Here is a 19,652-nt window from a genome sequence, read left to right as displayed (position 1 = left end):
AAAGAATTGAAGGAATATAGATGTTCAAATAAGGGCAGAATGTTGAATGTTACACAGTGTGTAAAGTAGCCACTTAAACCAGCCAATGACAGGTCATAAGCCCTGTAGATGCCTAGACTTCTATATTACCTTCTCTGAAATGTTCTTCATCTCTGTTGTAATATGTTAATGAAATAAATTGTTTTAGATGCTCTTGTGTGCGACACAACAAAACATTTAGAGACATTAAAGAACAATTTATTTCGTTTACTTCATCCTATAATATTTTGAATGTCGTACTGAAGTTTCAAACAGTCCAAAAAAGTTTGTATTTATATAAAATTTTCAAGTCGTCCGCAAATAATAAAAATTTGGAAAATTTTATTTCATTGATGGTGTCATTTATAAATATTGTGATTAACATAGGTTCTAAATAAGGACCCTAGGGCACTCCCGAGGAGATGTAAAAAACTGCAGATTGATAGAGTCCATATGACACGCAGATACTACTATCGATCTGTAAGATATCTTGAGAAAAACCTCAGAAGAATGTCACTGAAGCCAATCTTATGAAGTTTCTGAAGCAAAAGCTGGTGATCTACTTTATTAAATGCTTTTGAGAAGTCGTTGTACAAGCAGTCTACCTGAGCACCTTTTAGCATGTAGATGAGATGATCAGTCTTACGCTTCAGGTACCAGTTCAGGGGCTATCAAATATTCTGGGGTGGAAACACCCTTTAAAATAAATATATCATATCAACCATGTCGGGAATCGAACCCGAGACCTCTTGCTTGGTCGACAAATATATATATTATATATAAAAAATATTTGTTTTTAATATTGTTGACTCCTCTTCGTGCTGCTGCGGATATATTAACCAATCTTCTGAACACATCCTGTGGTCTTATCCCTTTCCTCTTCTCTATGATTACCGAATGGAGCTTCTCGCTACTATCCGTAGCCCTGTTATAGGTCCTGTCGGATATACAAATCTGGTGGCTTCTAAAAATAATTTCACGACTTTTAAAAAGTTTTGTAATCATTTCGGCGAATCTATCATGTTTAATCAATTTAATCCCAGTCAGTGAAGAATTCACTTACCTCTCTTCTCAACTCAATAAAGTACATATCATGAGCTTCTGGATTACTTTCTTTCAGCACAAATATGCTAAGGCTACCAGATTTCAGAGAGCTCCTTCGGGCAGCTTTTCTCGTTTGACAACGAGCAAATTTTCTGTGTATGTGGGCACCGCCAAGGAGACTTATGTCCTCAGATGCGGTGTGCGGTATGTGGTGGGCAAGCTGTTGATGTTTGTGAATTTAAAGACCCAAAACCTTTATTAATGGGGTTGAGATTCTGATTGAATTATTTCACCTACATACTAGACAACGCCTGAAAACATTTATATTTTTATACTTCTTCTTGAACCAGGTGAATTTATAAACAATATTTTTAGTTTGTGCGGTTTGTAGATAAGAACTGGATTCAACATATTATTCAAATACGTCCATATTATTCACAGAGATAAAGACCATTTTATTTAAATACTGGCAGAATGACAGGTCATGAGCCCTGTAGATGCCTAGAATTCCATATTCTCTTCTCTTGAATGCGTTTCACCTTTGTTGTAATATTTTAATATTAACAGCTCCATAGGGGGTAGAATCCGGTCCTTGTTTACAAAAAATTGGACCAACTCAAAAAATGTAAATTAATGTTAGTAAGTATTAGTTTATCGGCCTTGTGGTGTAATGATCAGCGCGTTCGCCTATCATGCAAGAGGTCTCGGGTTCGATTCCCGACATAATTGATCTGATTTCACACTAGAATATTTCATAGTCCCTGGAATGGCACCTGAAGCCTAAGACTGATCATCTTAACTTCGGGCAACAAAAATGGTCAAGATAATAATGGTGTAAAATGCAGTGCTCTATACACCATTAGGCGCAGAAAGGAAATGATGACAATAGTAAAATATTAATATTTAACCACTTACCGACTTCTTATGTCTATTGGTTTCGAGACGTACCCGTCTCTTCGTCATGACTTGAGTATTTTAGTATTTGCATGTTGGTACAGTGAGTGTCCTGACGTAAAAAAGAGTTCGTGTCGAAACCGGTAGACATAAAAACTCGGTAAGTGGTTAAATACTAATATTTACTTTTACTAATCAAAATGTTTGACAGCAAAGTTAAAGTTTTGAACAATATATTCGTTTTTGTTTTACTTTTGGTGCGCATTTAAAATTAAAAAAAAAACGAACCCAACTTATGTCAACACTCTGTACATAAATATAGGTGGGTGTGGCATGGGGAGGGTCATGGAAGGGGTGTTTCTCAGGGTGGAGGTAGATTAACCCCGTTGCTTGGCAACCGAGAGACGCTTGGAACTTATGTGTGCGAATGTATACGCTTCAGTATCACCATATGTACATTATTGGTTCTCGTATAGATTTAGATGGGTTTCGCTCTATTCTAAAAAATCTTTTTTACGCCAGGTTATTCAAAATAACATGAAAAAGATAGACATTCTTTAAATTGCATACTTATTTATTTTTTTGCTTATTTTACAGAAACATACAGTCAACAACGATAAAATCTATATGTATAAAAGGCAATGTTCGTATTTGTGTCCTGGATATACTATGTAAATAACCACTGGATTGAATTACGTGCGGTTTCCAGCAAAATGATGAATTTTATTATTGGCATATTCAAAGCGTTGAGTAGAAAAATAGTAAGGAGCATAAAAGTTTTATTCATCGTTCACCAGGGCTTTATCCGACGAGAGGGCATAAACAAAAAATGGAAGGATGTTGTTTTTTTGTATTAAAAAAACTTTGTTTTTGAATGTTCACAGACAACATTAACTTTTTATGAATCCCAATCATATTCTTTCTTAAATTTCTTATAATTTCTACCCATTTATTTCTTTTTATTGGATTTTCATTAATGATAAAAAAACATTAACTGACATTTAACTTATTTTTGCAAGTCGTAATCCAATATTACAAAGTGCACCCCTGTTAGTAGAAGAGCAGAGTTTGACATTTGCAAAAATAATTCTTTATTTGAATATAAATTATTTTACGTTCTGGAATTCAAACATAAAGGAGTACTTAAGTACCTCCTTTATTTAAAACTTAAGTATTAAAACATGTTTGTCTTGATAAACTTTTAAATAATTGCAGGCACTTAAGTGCTCAGATTTAAGTTTTTATTAAGATTCAAATAAAAGAGTACAGACATTATATTGTCACATATAAAATACCAAACATATATTTACATTTTATCTTTTTTATGCTTTGAAAAAATATGTAGTATTAAGAAGAAAGAAAGAAAAAAACAAAACGGTTGAAAATATTTTTTTTAAAGTAGCAAAATATAGAAAAAAACACCAATTACATTTAAAAAGAAACGTATTTTTGAATATATTTGAGGCTTTAAAAAAAAGTAAAAGTAGTTGGTGTTTTTAAATGCAACAAAAAAATTATATCTACAAAACAAAAATTAAAACTTACTATTGAAATTGAGATTTAAAATTTGTTAATAAAATAAGAAAAGAAAATGTTAAAAAGAAAATATTAAAAATGTTCTTAACGAGACAAAAACACTGAGTTTCTCATATGAAAGTTTTACATAAATAATAAATCAGAATAGAAACGTTTTGTCTTCTGACCACTTTAGTAATAGAAACATCATTTTATTTTTTATTATGAAAAGTTTGTAAGTCAAGTGGCAGTATATTTAATATTTTTGAAACAATATTATCCAACGTACGATGTAAAAACATATTTTTTATATTTGGTACTACTTGACTGTCAATAGATGTAAATTTTGTTAGAGAACTGTGTTCTAATTTATTTTTATGCATTGAGCTAAACATCTGATAGATAAAAATTTTGTTAATAATAAGTACCAATTGAAAATACTTAGTATTCGACAAATTAGTGCTTTCTCCCTCTAATGGGCATCTTCAGACTGGTAAATATTAAACAGTGTAAGGATAGTTTTTATTTATTTATTTTATTCAGAACATATTAATGTTAAACATTTATTGAAACACAAATTCCAATTCCATGGAACCAAAGTCCTGTACTGAGTTGGGTCGAATATTATCATATATTATACATTATACAGAACAAAAATATCGTTAAAAATACATGGCATAAAACTTAATCTTATCTTAAGTGTAAGTTCATTTAAAAAATAAGACGAAAGAGATACAATATACAATATTTCAATGCAACATATAAACATGTGATTATTATATATTAACATGAGTTATTTATATTAACATGTGATTGTCCTGGTTCATATAAAAGACAATGCGAAAAAGCAATTAAATATAATTTAAAATAACATTTAGCTTTCCATTGGATTAAATAACGAATTACCAAACTGCGCATCACGTTTAAAGGGATAGCAACATAATTTTGACGAATCAAAAGATATAAAAATTATACATGTAGAACATAAAGGTCCAAAGTTAGATAGATTAGAAATTTTTGAAATAAATAGGAGAAGAAATAAAAGGATAGAATTTTAATAAATCAGCAGATAACATTCTAAAACTCACCCTTATTAGCCCCCTTAGTTTGACCCTGTACATTGCTATAAAACAATAAATAATTTCAAAGAAGAGAATCCTTCCTTACAAACAGTAAACCGTCAACACATGTTTTCTATAATTAGTTCCACTCTGTTGTATAAAAATATTTCATATTGTTTCTCTTTTGAATTATTTTTGACATGTACTTACTTGAATTTTTTAAAGAAAATTAAAACTAAGGAAAAATTTGTAGAACTTGTTTGTACCACTGTTTAAACAAACTTCATGACCGATGCACTGAAAACTAACAGGTATGTCTATGATAGTTTTACCTACCTTAGAAAGAAAAAAATATCAATCTATTGACCAAATAGTAGACTATCACAAGAGAACCACGCGCCGACCATGCTCTAGAACCCGTCTCGTCTGCTCCAAGGTCTGAGAGATTGTTAGGACGATTAGGGTCTTTGCATAGGATTGTTTCTACAGTTGGTATTAGGATAATGGTTTTTGCGAGGAATTCAGTATTATGGCGAGAAGTAATTTCGTGTGAGTTCGATAGGGATCATGTTAGGATCTGTGTTAGGATTTTGCCAGTAGTGTCTTGATAATTTGATGTTCCTCTGTGATTTGGTATAGATACGTATTGTTTTTCTTCTGTTAATTGAGTGCATGTTGTATAGGGCAAATTATTCGATTTCCCATATGTATTTGGGTTTTGTGTCGTTGTTTGATTTGTTTGTATTACTACGTTCTTTTTCCTTTCCGAGGCGTGATCTGGAGCGTGCGGCCGCGGTCTCAATTTGGAACTAACACTGTATTCCTTCACTATCATACTGGGAAATTAGAAAAAAATGATTGTGCTGACCATGTGTATTTGATTGATCACAAATTGACAATACCGCAGTGAGGGGTACAATGCAAACTTTTAAAGTTTCTTTGTTTTGTTATTTCCGCGGTTTGATTGTAAAGAAATATTAAATTTTCGCTTAATTAGTTTTTAAAAAATTGATATTGATATGCAAAACTGAAAAAAGACTCAAGTCTTTATGAACAGTTTCAAGAAAGAGGTGGAAGCTTTCATTGTATAAAATATTTACCGTGGTTCTTTTAAATTACAAATTCCGGGTCGTATTTGAATAGAAGAGTATACGTATATTAAATAGTGCATCGAACAACTATAGTGACATCACACTTCCTGTTTGGCTCCTTAAGAAATTTCAAACCACAATGTGTATGATCCATTTACCCTAATATATGCTACACTGTCCTTATACAGAAACGCAATAGCCCATATCAGATTGGCGTTTACTCTACACTCCGATGACACTTACCACAATTTATCGAACAAATATTCTCTTTTTATATTGAAATTTGTATCACGTAAAAAAACATACGCCAAACGCGTATTTTTTTACATAAAAAAAAAAATAGCCGTAATATAAAAATACTGTTTTGATTCTTGAATTAATGTGAATATTTCGTAAGACGTTATACAATTTCATGCCCGCAAAGAAGAAATATGGACCAAATGTCATTAAAATTTAAGAAAAGCTACAAAATATATATGGAATCCATCTGGGTGGCTTGTCACCACCTCCGATTCGATCATTTGTATTCTAAAACCGATTCACAAGAGACAAGTTGTACCTACTTTGGGTAGGTATATAAAGTCACACCATGTAATGGGTGTGTAGAAAATAACAGCCATTTTAATTTGAAAAAAATCATGCAAAGAAACGTTTTAAATTTTGATTATATTCAGTCTTTTTTTTTGTCATAAAATAATGAAGGAGAATACACTATTGAACAATTCGTTGTAGTTTTTTGTTGTGTTCTCTTGTTTTCTTCATTTGGAAAAAAAAGACACAATTTATGTTTATAACCAATACATAATTTATTGTTACAAAAATACATTTTTAACACTAAAATATAACTTATCTCTAAACCTAACACTAAGAAAAATGGTACTGGTTGATATCTTTTAACTTTTTTTTAGTTTCAGGTTTTAATTTTATAAAAGAAAAACCTGAAAAACTAACCACAGTTAGGGGGAGATAGAATTATCGGTGTTATCAACTCCGCTAACTCTATTAATTATTCTCTACTCCATTAATTATTTTTATTCCCAACGAAAGGGCATACTACTAGTATACTAACAGTAATATTTTATGTCCCTGTGGTATATCTTTTTACGTATTCTCAATTCATCTCCTCCCGGTGACCGCTCGCTATATTTATAGGTCGATGAATTATTTTGTAAATTCACCAACCGTCTGACTACACCGGCTCGGAAACAATTATGGAGAGATTGATATAATTCGTTTTCCATTGTCAGTTTTAAGATTTAAAACTCTTACGGTGATTGAATTTAAAAAAAATTAATAATTCGAATGCTGCAAAAATCACATTAGCCCTTTTGTATTTTGCTTGTCTATACTTATGTAATACCAACATTTCACTTCATTTTTAAGCATAAAACTGTTATAATTTTTCTTACACGTTTAATTACGTACCTACCAACTTTCAGAGAGTATTTTATATTTGTTTATGTATATTTATAAACCAATAATAATATATGGATACTTATGTATATACATATTTTCTTTTAAAAAAATAAATTGGCGTTCTTTGATTTACCCAAATATTTCAATGTTGATGGTCATTTTCAACGAGTTGTTAATAACCCACTATTAGAAAACGGAAATCAAGTTGGGGTAGAGTGGGATTTAAACCTCGGACCTCTGGCCCGTGAGTCCGCAACACTAGCCACGGGACCACAACTTGATTCAAGTGTATATGTGTGTACCTATATGTGTAAATATATGTGTTTGTATGTATGCATGTGCATGTGTATTTAGGTTTGTTTATTTAATATTTTTACATCTATTGATATATTTAACACGCCCCTTAGTTTATTTTTAAATAAATTAAGACTTATTTTTTCTGGCTGCGATATGATCCCACTTGCTATTGAATGCACACACACACCTGAACACTTAATCCCACACAAATACACCTCTACACTTACTCTCATACAAATACACATAAACACACCCTTTTGTTGTACCACAATTTAATATCTTTACTTTTTATTTAGAAACTTCGCTGATCTGCCTTTATATCGTTTCTTTTTTTGTTATTATATCATTGTCGACTGTTTGTTTCTGTAAAATAAATAAATAAATATACCTTTGTCTGTATATTTCCTTTTTTGTCTTATTATTGTTTCTTTTACTCCGTCTTGTGTACTGCTTTTATACTGCTGCACTTGAATGTATTGCTAATAAATGTAAAAGTTCGTAGGGCGTATAAATAAACAAATAATGTTATTCGATACATAATCATTTAGGCTATTTTAAATATATTCTATTTTATAAAAAGTAAAGATACATTTGTTTCATTTTATTTTTTAATTCGTCCCACTACAATTTATGTAATACTTTTCTTACATTAAAGATAATGTTCCCTAACTAGGGTGTCCCGTGCCGAGAGAAACATTTTGTATTATTTTGAAACATGCCTTATTAAACATAATTAAATCATAATATCAAATACATAAAATACAACTTGTGTATTGTATAAGTAGGTACGTATATGCGTATTATATACTTACACATATATGTGTGTACAGTGCCTCTGAATGTTATTTTAAATTTTTTTGTTGTGTTATATTTTTAAAAAATTTAAAGGTTTATTTATTTATTCTTTTTTATTTGATCTGCATTTTTGTTTCTACTTTTCTACGAGTTATAAACTAGCTTAAATATATATTCTCTCCAAGACCGTCGAAATAAATCCAACCTTCTGGTCCTATTTAAAATTCTCAACTCACTCTTCGATGCGCCTGAACTACTGAGCTAAATAAAATAAATATCCTATAATATAAATAAATTCATTTTAAAAATGGTCACAAATTTTTGAGTCACTCTACAAGTAGTATATCAAGATATTATTTTTATTTGATATTTTCCACTTTATGAGTGTTATCTTTACTCGTTATACGGCATTCATTCTTATCAAAAATTTTGATGCGATTCTTAAATAAAATCACTTCCACTTTATGGTATTTTCTTTAGCATTTTGATCTTGCTGGCCCATATATTGAATACACAGCATTTTAAAAAGGGGGATATAAAGTATTATTCATTTACAAGGCCATAGGCTTTTTTACGTGATCATATTACAGACTGAAACATTCACCATTCTGTCTAAATTTGTAAACATTTGTAAATTATCTTTTAATTTTAATTTTTAGTTTTATTTATTCCTTTTTTTTCTATTATAAACTATAACTAATAATAAAATAATATGACCTCACTGAGGTTACCCGTGCCGAGGACCCTTAACAATATACTTTTTTATAAATATTCTTACATTTGAGAATAAACAAAGAAGACTAACTAGTAAACAGAGATAATTAACAAAATGTTTAGAGAGTTTTAAACGCAACGTGTTTATGTTTATCATTAATTTGTGTACATCTGTATTATTAATATTAAAAAACGCACAACGAAAGAACAAAAACTTTACATAAGCCATACATTTGTGAAGCAGTTGATTCAATATTGGTTTAGGCGAATGAGATAATCTATTTTACTTCTACCTAGCTCCACTCTCCGTTTTTTTATAGCCTTTTAAAACATTTTCTCGTTACTAATTGTTTTAATAGATAGTGGAAGTAGATTATATATTTTAATTGAATAATTTTAATTTGTCTAAAAGTGGTTATAATTTGTGTTTAAGTTGTCTATGTGTTGGAGGATCTACTGATTATATCATTTGTATGTGATGTATTGTAGGAGTTATGTCTTTCATTTGAGTAAGAGTTGTTTTTGAATATGTAAGTGAGTATTGTTTTAGCGTATAAATGCTTTGGGGTCATAAATTGTGATTTGTGAAATATTTCTTTAGTAGATGTCTGTATCGGGACTCTGAGTTTTATTTTAATGATGGATTTTTGTGCAACCAATACACTGTTTAAAACTGTGTCACTCGCACCACCCCATCCGATTATACCGTACTCTAAAATTGATAATTCATGATATACTCTATAAAGGGTTAAATCCAATACTTGTTTTTCTGTTACTCTCTCGCAAATGCCATCCCAATATTTTGTGAAAAAAACAACTGCACGGACTCATTATGCCTAACTCAAATTGTCTGCTAAAACAAAATCAAAAACTGCTTGGTCTAAAGTTAAAAGAGAAAGAAAATACTATGGCTTTTTTAAATTCTTCTTCTTCTTGCGGTGCCTTGTCAGATCCCCCGACGTTGGCAATCAATACAGCAACTGCATCTCGGTCCTGCGCTACTCCGAGGCCAGGATAATTGCTTGTTGGATGTACTCGCCATAGTGATTCCTGGAAAAAGATGACCAGACTGGATTCCCGTTATTTGTCTGCTGTGATCACACAGTTATGAGTGTGATCCCATTGCCCAGGGTTCGCGACGTGGACGCTAACGAGTAGGACTAGTCAGTAGTGTTACCGGTGGAATGCAACTGGGCATTTACAGCATTTAATAAAATCACACCCTCCAGCAAGATGTGACTCACTGCAACCCTACTGATAGTTCAAACATTCAGTTTATTATATTTATATAAAATTAAAAAATATTTACAAATATAAACATGGGCAGAATGGTTAATGTTACACAGTGTGTAATATAGCCACTCAAACCAGGCAATGATTTGGTATAGTCTCTTTATGTCAGACTTTCATATTCTTTTCCAAAAATTTTTCTCCATCTCTGTTGTTATATTATAATGCGTTAATCGTAATAACTGCCTAAGGGGTGACATACCAGTTTACAAACATTTTGAGATATTCATAATGTTATTGATTACCAACTAGTCCTAAATAAGAAAAAAAAAGTTTAAACATTTTCAAGCTTTACGTTGCTAGTGGGTGAAATAATTATGATATACGAATCTCACCCACAAAAATAATGGTTGCACCTCTTAAAACTTCACAAAAATCAAAAGATGGAAACATTAAAGAATTTTCATTTTGTTTGCTGACGACACTTAGATTCTCGAACAGATTGACAGCCCTTCCGATTGTTCACTATTACAATCTGATTTACTGTCTTTTAGCACCTGGCGCTCATCTAATAATCTACATCTCAACTTAAGTAATTGCAAGGTTATGAATTTTTTTCATCTGGAAAATCCAAACATATACGACTACTCACTGAACGATAAAATATTATCATTTGTGTATAATATACGAGATTTCGGTATTATATTTGACACTAAACTTTCATTTACAATTCATATTGAACATGTTTTCAATAAGTCATCAAACCTTGCATTTATTAACAGAAGCACGACTGACTTCAAAAATATCAATATCCTTAAAGCTCTATTTTGTTTTGTAGTTTGCATCCACCTTAGGTATTCCTTTGTTATCTGGTCTCCGTATTATGATGTTCACATCAAAAATATTGAATCAGTTCAACATCTATTTTTAAGAAAGATAGGCTGAAAGCTGGGCTCATCCAGAGACTAATATACGTACAATCAGTTAGAAACTACCTTAAATATATCTTGTCTTTAAGACCGTCGAAATAAATCCGACCTTCTAGTCCTATTTAAAATTCTCAACTCGCTTTTTGATGCGCCTGAACTACTGAGCTAAATAAAATGAAATATTCCAACTAGAAACCTCAGACAAAACTTATTCTTTCATACCGATGACCATAGAACTAACTATGCTTTTCATTTCCCTATGCCCAGAAGTCTTAGGTCTGCTAACAAACAAACCAGCCTTGATTTCTTTGATAACAGGTTGTTTTCTTTCAAACAATCACTGAATCATATACAATTATAAAAACCCTTCTCTCCTGCTTCCACCCCCACCGAGTCTACTATATACCATTATATCTTTCTACTTTCCTTTATAATCATTTTATAGATATAAATATGTCCTTTAAAATGCCCATTAGGCGTATATGTAAATATATAAATAAATAAATAATGGTGGTGTAGGTGTTCAAACACCGGGAGAAAAGTGAGTGTTACACATTGTGTAAAGTAACCAGCTATCATAGACTCTGTAAACGTTTGAACTTCCATATTACCATTTAAAAAATTATAGAAATAAATAAATTGATTGAATAAGAGAAATAAGGTGAACACTCCTGGTAAGGTTGCCTGAATTCCTTTTCGTTCAGGAATCTAGAATATTCTGGTGACCTATAAAACTCCGTTGACAAAATTATATAATTTATGAAGGATACAAAATCAGAACACACATTTTCCACTTTAGTATAATATACATTTTTATTTTATTTATATGTTAGGTGTTAACATAAGTTGTGTCCGTTGTATTCCAAATTTAAAACTGAACACCAAAAGTAAAATAAAATAGTTAGGTTGATTACTCATGAAAAACTTAATGAAGTCACTGAAATTAAATATTTAGGTGTAATGTTGGATTCAAAACTTACATTTCACCAAAACGCTAAGATGGTAATAAATAAGATTGCAATAAAAATATCAATTTTGGGAAGGATCAGAAGATTTATTGTTAAGGACTCTTTCAAAACTATTTACAAAGCAATTATTGAACCACATGTTAACTACTGTAATAGCATTTTATTTTTATCAAACAAAGAAAACATAAGTAAACTAATTGTATTACAAAATAAAGCCTTTAGAATCATTTTGAAAAAAAATCAGTTACACGAGGGTAAAGTCGATTGTAAATGAAATGAAATTATTAACATATAAACAAAGAATATTTTACAATACAATGATATTTGTTCATAAAATTATAAACTCTAATAAAAAACAGAATTTTGGAAAAAAAATGATCGGAACCAGCATGAACACGATCACAATACTAGAGAAAAGAACAAAATTAGACTTCCATTTAGGAAAAAGGCAAAGTCATAAAATTCAATTTTATTTAAAGCAATTAAAAAGTATTACGAAATGGAAAAAAAATATTTATGAAGAAAAAAACATATAAAAATTTAAAATAATGGTCAAGACATATGTGATAAACAATTAATAAATTAAATATATTTGCAATGTTATTATTAGAACACATAACAATATGTATAATATGTGTGCCCTGCTTTAAGATTTAAATAAAAATTAAAAAAAGAAAATGAGAAAAAAGTATCATTAAATATACATGTACATAAAATTTAGCAGAGTTAAGTTATTTTTAAAATCAAACATAAAATAAAAAAATTAACTAATATAACATTTAACCCACCAATTCGCAAATAATCAAAAAGTGTAAAAGTGTGTGACGTTCTGTAATGCTGAATGGTACATTTACAATTCATTTAACGAAAAAATGGGAGTACGTGAGTTTTGCTTCTATACTTTCAAACAGCTGTTTCTAGATATATACCGGATAATATTGTGCATATTACTCTTATAGAATGGTACATAAGTGAATAATACACTTCTTTTTCTTCATCTTGTGCCGCTTCCATTGGAAGTTGGCGACCATCATTTGGAACTTCTCTCGATCCTGGACCATTCTGACGAGCAAGTTTCATCTAGTATTCCAAACCACTGCCGAAGATTCCTGAGACATGTTGCTTTTTTTTGCCCCATACGCCTACATTCTATCTTCCCTTCCACTACGATATGTAGAACTTACTTGATCATCCCATTAGATTCTTCAGTATTCTAAGGCACAATACTAGAATCTAAGCTTCAATGGGGTCCACATTTAGCTTATTTATCAAATAGACTAAGTTCTGCTGCAAACGCTATTAAAATGTCTTAGCATCTTACTGATGTAGAAACAGTAAGGTTACTTTATTTCAGCTACTTTCACACCATTACATTTTATAGTATACTGCTGGGGGAAACAACTGCAGATGTTGACTCTGTTTTTGTGCTGCAGAAAAAGGCTGTTTGAGCAATATATTACATAAATCCCAGAGAGTCACTTAGAGATAAATTAAAAGATATTAAAATATTGACGGTCACGTGTTTACGAAAATATAATGTACGTTCACAAACATATTTATGAATTAAAGTGGAAAAGAGATTTCCATAAGTTCAAAACAAGAAATTAAGATAAACTAGATGTGCCCAGTATTAGGCTGCAAAAAAATTGATAGCTCTTTTGTCTCAAACTACATAATATGATTCTACACCAAGGTCTGGAAATTCAGGCTTTGCCAACAAAGAATTTTAATGATTTAGTCGAACACGGGCTCTATAAAAAGAGCTACTATAGATACATACAAGACGGCTGATTATGCAGATGTATGTTATCCAGATGCTAATTCTGAATTGATTGATAAGTTGGAACGATTAAAAAAATGTTTATATACGTTTTATCGTTAATCTTCGTGAATTGGATCACAGAACCGAATATCGAACGCTCAGTATCACTACACTACTGGCTCAGTTTCAGGCATAGAAGAAACATTTCAATGCCAATGGTTATGCCTGTTGAAAGGACTATCTCTATGTTGAACATTATTACTTTGGACATTGATTCTTTTCACGTCTCGGAGGGAGTTTTTGTAACATGATTCTCCTACTTTATTAACATATTATTCTCTGGATATTTTACTTTATTAATATAAACGGCAAATTTGCCTTTTACAAACATTTATAATACTACATATTTAACTTATTTTTGTTTTTTTTTTTTTACAAAAATTTCCTTATACCCAAGATTTATAAAAAAAATAAAACTAAAAATTATACAGCATATTCAGTAGAAAGTTTAAATAATAAAACATTCTACAGTAATACAACAAGAAAATCATAAGTACTGTTTCATACAGCTGGGCAAAGTGAACAAAAAACTGTGTATATTATGAAATGCATGAATGAATAAATAAATATAATTACCATTCACCATCTTTGAAAAGGTTCAAAAGGTTTATTCTATATGAACACTACCCAATAATGACAATACATAATATCATACATAGTTAATAAATCCAAAATAGTTACAAAACATAACATTATAAACATAAAACACAGTATTTTACACCATCTATATAAATTACATTAACAACTTTCACTATCAAAAAGATTTAAGTAATGTTTTTTCATTGAGACACTTTTGGATTTGCTAATCGACTTTTCGTGTCTTAGCTCATTGGGTAGTTTATTACATTCAAAATAGCCAATATTTTCCAGAGACCTTTTGCCAAACTTCGTTGAGCAAAACTTAAATATATGAAGATTCCCCGAGTGACGCGTATTGGAGTTGTGAATATCATGACCAAATGTGTATTTTAAATTTGTGTGAGCAGAAAAGTTCACGATATTCAAAATAGTATCGGTTATGTCATGCAGTGGCATCACCTTGAAAGGAAGTATTTTTGTCTGTCGGTAGATATCCTTGACATGGGAATCTCATTTCTATTTAAGAATGTTTCTTAAAGCTCTGTTCCAAAGATTTTATATTTCCGAGATCTGATTTTTGCTAGCGAAACCTCATTTGAATGAAAGATAGGATAACTGGGAATGTATTATAGCGTAGTAGAAGGCAAACAAAACGGAATGAAGAAAAACGCCATGAAGTTACGAAATTTCACAGCTGTCGGTGCATGGCGCACAGCATTGGTTCACCAATCGCAGCGTATCTTGATCATTTTTGAGTTTCGTGAAGATAAGATGATCAGTCTTACAATTCTCGTACCAGTCCAGGAACTATAAAATATTCTGGTGTGGAAACACAATATTTTGTGTCAACCATGTCGGGAGTCGAACCCAAGATTTTTTGTGTTGTAGGCAAACGCGCTGACCATTAAACCAAATAAATAAATCGCGAAATAATTTTAATCTCATAAGAAGAGAAATTGCATTCCGATGGTCATTTCATATAACGGTCAAATTTCATTAAACTCAAACAATCATAATGGGAAGTGTAGTATCGACCCTTATACAAAAATCTCATTTTAAAATCATCTCTAAAAATAAGCATCCGTAAAATAAATTTAACGTTTTTGTTACGGTGGTGAATTTCAACTGTTCGAAATAAAATTTCGTGACGAATATCTCGACTGGAGGATGGCGAGTTTGGTAACAAGTGCGCAAGAGAATGCGTCAAAAGTTATTTTGAAATATTTCATATCATAACTAGCGGACCCGACAGACGTTGTCCTGCCTGAACGTTGGCTCATCTGCACCTTGGAAAAAGACTCTTCATTGATAAGTAGGTACCTAGGTTCTTGTATATGATTGAGTTCCAAAACTTAAAGTTATAAATTTTCAAATATTTAAATGTAAGTAGGTACCTTGGTTGAATTACAAAACACAAAATAATTCATTTTCAAATATAGATCTTTTAGCAAATGTCAAACTCGGCTCTTCTCACCAACAGGGGAGCACTTTATTCATAAATGCGATTTTCAAACATGTATTTACTGTCAGTCAATATTATTTTAGTGTTACCAAAAATTCAGTTAAAAGAAATAAATGAATAGCAATTATAAGGAATGTAAGGAAAGAATCTGATTGGAATCCATAGAAAGCGAATACGTAGTTTGTAATCCTTCAAAAACAAATTATTTTTAAACACAAAAAAACAACACCATTCCAATTTAATGAAAAAATATTTATGTTTCCAACTTTTTTTCACAGATTCGATTGAAAATTTTAATATTTATGAACACGCACATTGCAAAAATCTACATTTCACTGAAAACCGCACGTAAATCGGTTAAGGCGTTTAAGAGAAGTTCATACAGACGAATTATATATATATATATATACATATATATATTTAAAGATTAGGAACGAGGAGCTAGGATCCGACCATGCATGTGCTCTTTAGCTGCAAGACATTTTAGCATATTGCAACAGAGATAAAGAACATTTTAGAGAAGGTAATATAGAAGTCTACAAGACAAGAACTGGATTCAACTCCCCAGGGAGCTGTCAATATAGACTTCTATATTATCTTCAATAAAATGTTCTTCATCTCCGTTGTAGTATATAAATATAAACAGCTCCCCAGGGAGTTCAATTCAGTATTTTTCTACAAAAATTGGGACAAACTCAAAATATTGTTGCCCGACATTTATTATTGTACGGAGCCCTTGAGGTGAATTTCACAAAAATTATCTTACTTCATACTTTATTAGCACTATCCGAAAATCCCCACAAAAAATGAACTGAAAAAAACAGGAGTGTGGAGAGGGTATCTCACTCTGCGTTCTGTAAATCAATTTTTTTTTTTAAATTTTGAAATCCTTTCAAATTATTTATTTATTCATTTTAGAACAAGAAATTAGGCGTTTTTATATTTCAATTTTGGTGGCCATATTTAACTTGTAAATACAGTTCCCGGTATTATATATCGTACATCCATAGAATTTAGAATAGTCCAGAAACCGCATACGCGCATCAAACAGAAGGCGACTTAACTACTCTCAAAAGAGTAGTTTTACGTTTTGACCTATTAGTTTTTTTGTAGACGTTGCTCAGTACGCAACTCCCGATTTCAATTCAACTATGCAGTGTTGTGTCAATACTGCTGGAATAAAAAACAGGATGGGATCACATTTCATGTGTAATTAGCAAATGTATGTGTAAGTAGCAAATGCAGTGTTTAAAAATTTAATTATTTTTCCATCTGTCAGATTGTCGAAGAAAACAAATTTGACATTTCGTTAGTGTTGCCAGGGTAGAATTTTTTTACCCTACTTTGCTCATCTAATGAGATAACTTATGAAAACTGGACCTCGGATTAAACAACGCCGTGGTGAACAATTGACCGATATTATCTTCAAAACATCAAATATTATTTAACATGATATAAAAATATTCGTTTTATGTAAAATAAAATTTGTTTTACATTTTAAGATCAAAATTCATTAATTCAATTACTCTTATTAAATGACCCTTAACCTATCTTTTCGTTTGTTTTAATAAATGTTTTCGCGGGCACAATAAAATTTTAGAGAAATTAACAGATTGCTTTTTTTTTACCTTATATATTTGTTGATTATATTTTTTTCCCTTGGTGCAGCATTACGCGGCGACTTCACAAATGCGCGCGGCAAATGTGAGGGGATTTTCGGACACAGTCCGATGTATTTAAATATGATTTTACGCTCCTTCTAGACTATTATTAATTCTATGCATACATCGGCATTTAGAAAGAGTCTGTCGGCCATTTCATCAAACTTGACATTGTAGAGCGTCGTCTCTGTTGCACGATTCAAATTCAAATCAGAGCAAGGCTGTTAAAGTTATCAAACTTATAAGTGTAAGCGTTATAAAAGATAAATAACATTATAAAAACTTTAAGCATTTTGATAACTGATGACTTATGAGATGTCAAACGTTAGAGAAGAAGTGGTCGTTCATTTTTGTTCGATTTCGAATGAATACGGTATTTTTAGATTAGCAAATTGTTAGGAACAAAAAACGCCTAATTAGAGGGTAATAATGGAGAGTTACGGAAAACTTCTCACAATCAAAAGAGGTGGGTATATTAATATTTAATAACAAAAATAATGTTGTGTAATAAGATCTGGTCAAAATATAAGTAAAAATAAATTGCAGTCATCTGCAGGCGATTACTAGTACTTAATTTAACTGGGAAGAGTCTTAAATACATAAAATAAAGTAATATGCTAATTAAAAATACTTAACTTCAATGTCAATACATAGATGGCGCTCCAACTTGCTTGTGAATGGTTTCTCATTTAATAACATATATACAAAAATCAAAAATGTTACCTGTGTGGATATTCGCTAATAAGCGGAATGGGGAATGTTGTAGTACGTAAAGTGGCCACTTAACCCAGCCAATGACAGGTCATTAGCCCTGTAAACGCTCGAATATCCATAATCCTGAATTTGGAAAAAATTCTACCTCATCTCTGTAGGGATATTAATAAAAATATTAATATTTAATCAATTTTGGAAATCCCAAATAAGCCATTATACTTTTAACTTTTAAGAAAAAAATAATTAAATGTCTAATAAATAATTGCGCCAAAGTGTGTTCTCAAGGCTCTACTCGGGGTCCTGATAAGGACACAGGTCCCTATCAGGACACCTACAGCTGAGGTGTTTGAACGAGTAAGTGTTCTGAATGTTAGGCAACTGTATGTTAAGTCACTTCTCGTTCACACTCATAAACATGGTGGAAATAAAATTTACTATACGAGCTATGAAACGCGTCTTAAAACAAAACAGCTATACATGGCACCTAAAATGACAACATCATATGGTCAAAGGAGTCAAATATACCTTGCTCCAAGAATATATAACAATAACTATTTGCACAAAAGCAGATAAAAATCTTGAACAATTTAAATTATTTTCAAAAAAATGGCTACTCGATTTGGGTCTCGAGAACTGTCTCGAGATGGTCACTCCACCAAAGCTTGACTTGTCAATACATAAATATTTTTGCATTTCATGTTTTGTATTTGTATCCACACAGTGTCTCTATGAACATATGTCATATACTCGTATATTTTCCATTTGTGCGGATGTTGAGCCACCGGGAGCTGACAGTAGCTTGTTACTTGACCTAATGTCTGCACAGTAGTTAATAATATAATGCTCTTTTCTTTTTTTCTTACTATTATTTATGTATATATATATCTGTGTGGATTTAGGTATTTTTATCTTTAATATACCGTATGAAAAAATTCCCCAGAGTCACTGTGTGATAACTTTAGATTACATTAGGTTAACTTTCAGTGATTTGAGGTAAGGAAATGATCGCCTGATAATCACTGTCTATTTCCTTTTTTTTATTTGTTTATAAATCCTATAATAAAAAGTTTTTTACAAAGCATAATACGTAATATATAAATTACATTTCCAGGAGTTGCTACAACTAAACTCGGGACTTGAATAATAAAAATCTTTTTTTTTGTAAAAGCACATATTAAGAACAACAAAGAAATTAAGGAAGTTTAATTCCTTAATAACTAAATATAACATAGCAATATGCAAGCCAAAAACCTTTTCTTGCGCAAACAAAATAAATATGTAAAATGATTTGTGCGCCTAGCTTAGTTATCTAATTAGATTACGTCTCTTTCGATCAAATGAATGTTTTATAAGATTGTCTCAGGGTACTTGGTATTTTGTCATTTTTTGGAGATTCCGTTGGACAAAATATTTAATTAATTATCTTATATACCATAATATGT

This window comes from Micrasema longulum, unplaced genomic scaffold (genome assembly GCF_059751315.1).
Source record: "Micrasema longulum isolate JH-2025_06_02 unplaced genomic scaffold, ASM5975131v1 h1tg000861l, whole genome shotgun sequence".
NCBI classification, from domain to species: Eukaryota; Metazoa; Arthropoda; class Insecta; order Trichoptera; family Brachycentridae; genus Micrasema; species Micrasema longulum.
Note: the sequence above shows the minus strand (reverse complement) of the source record.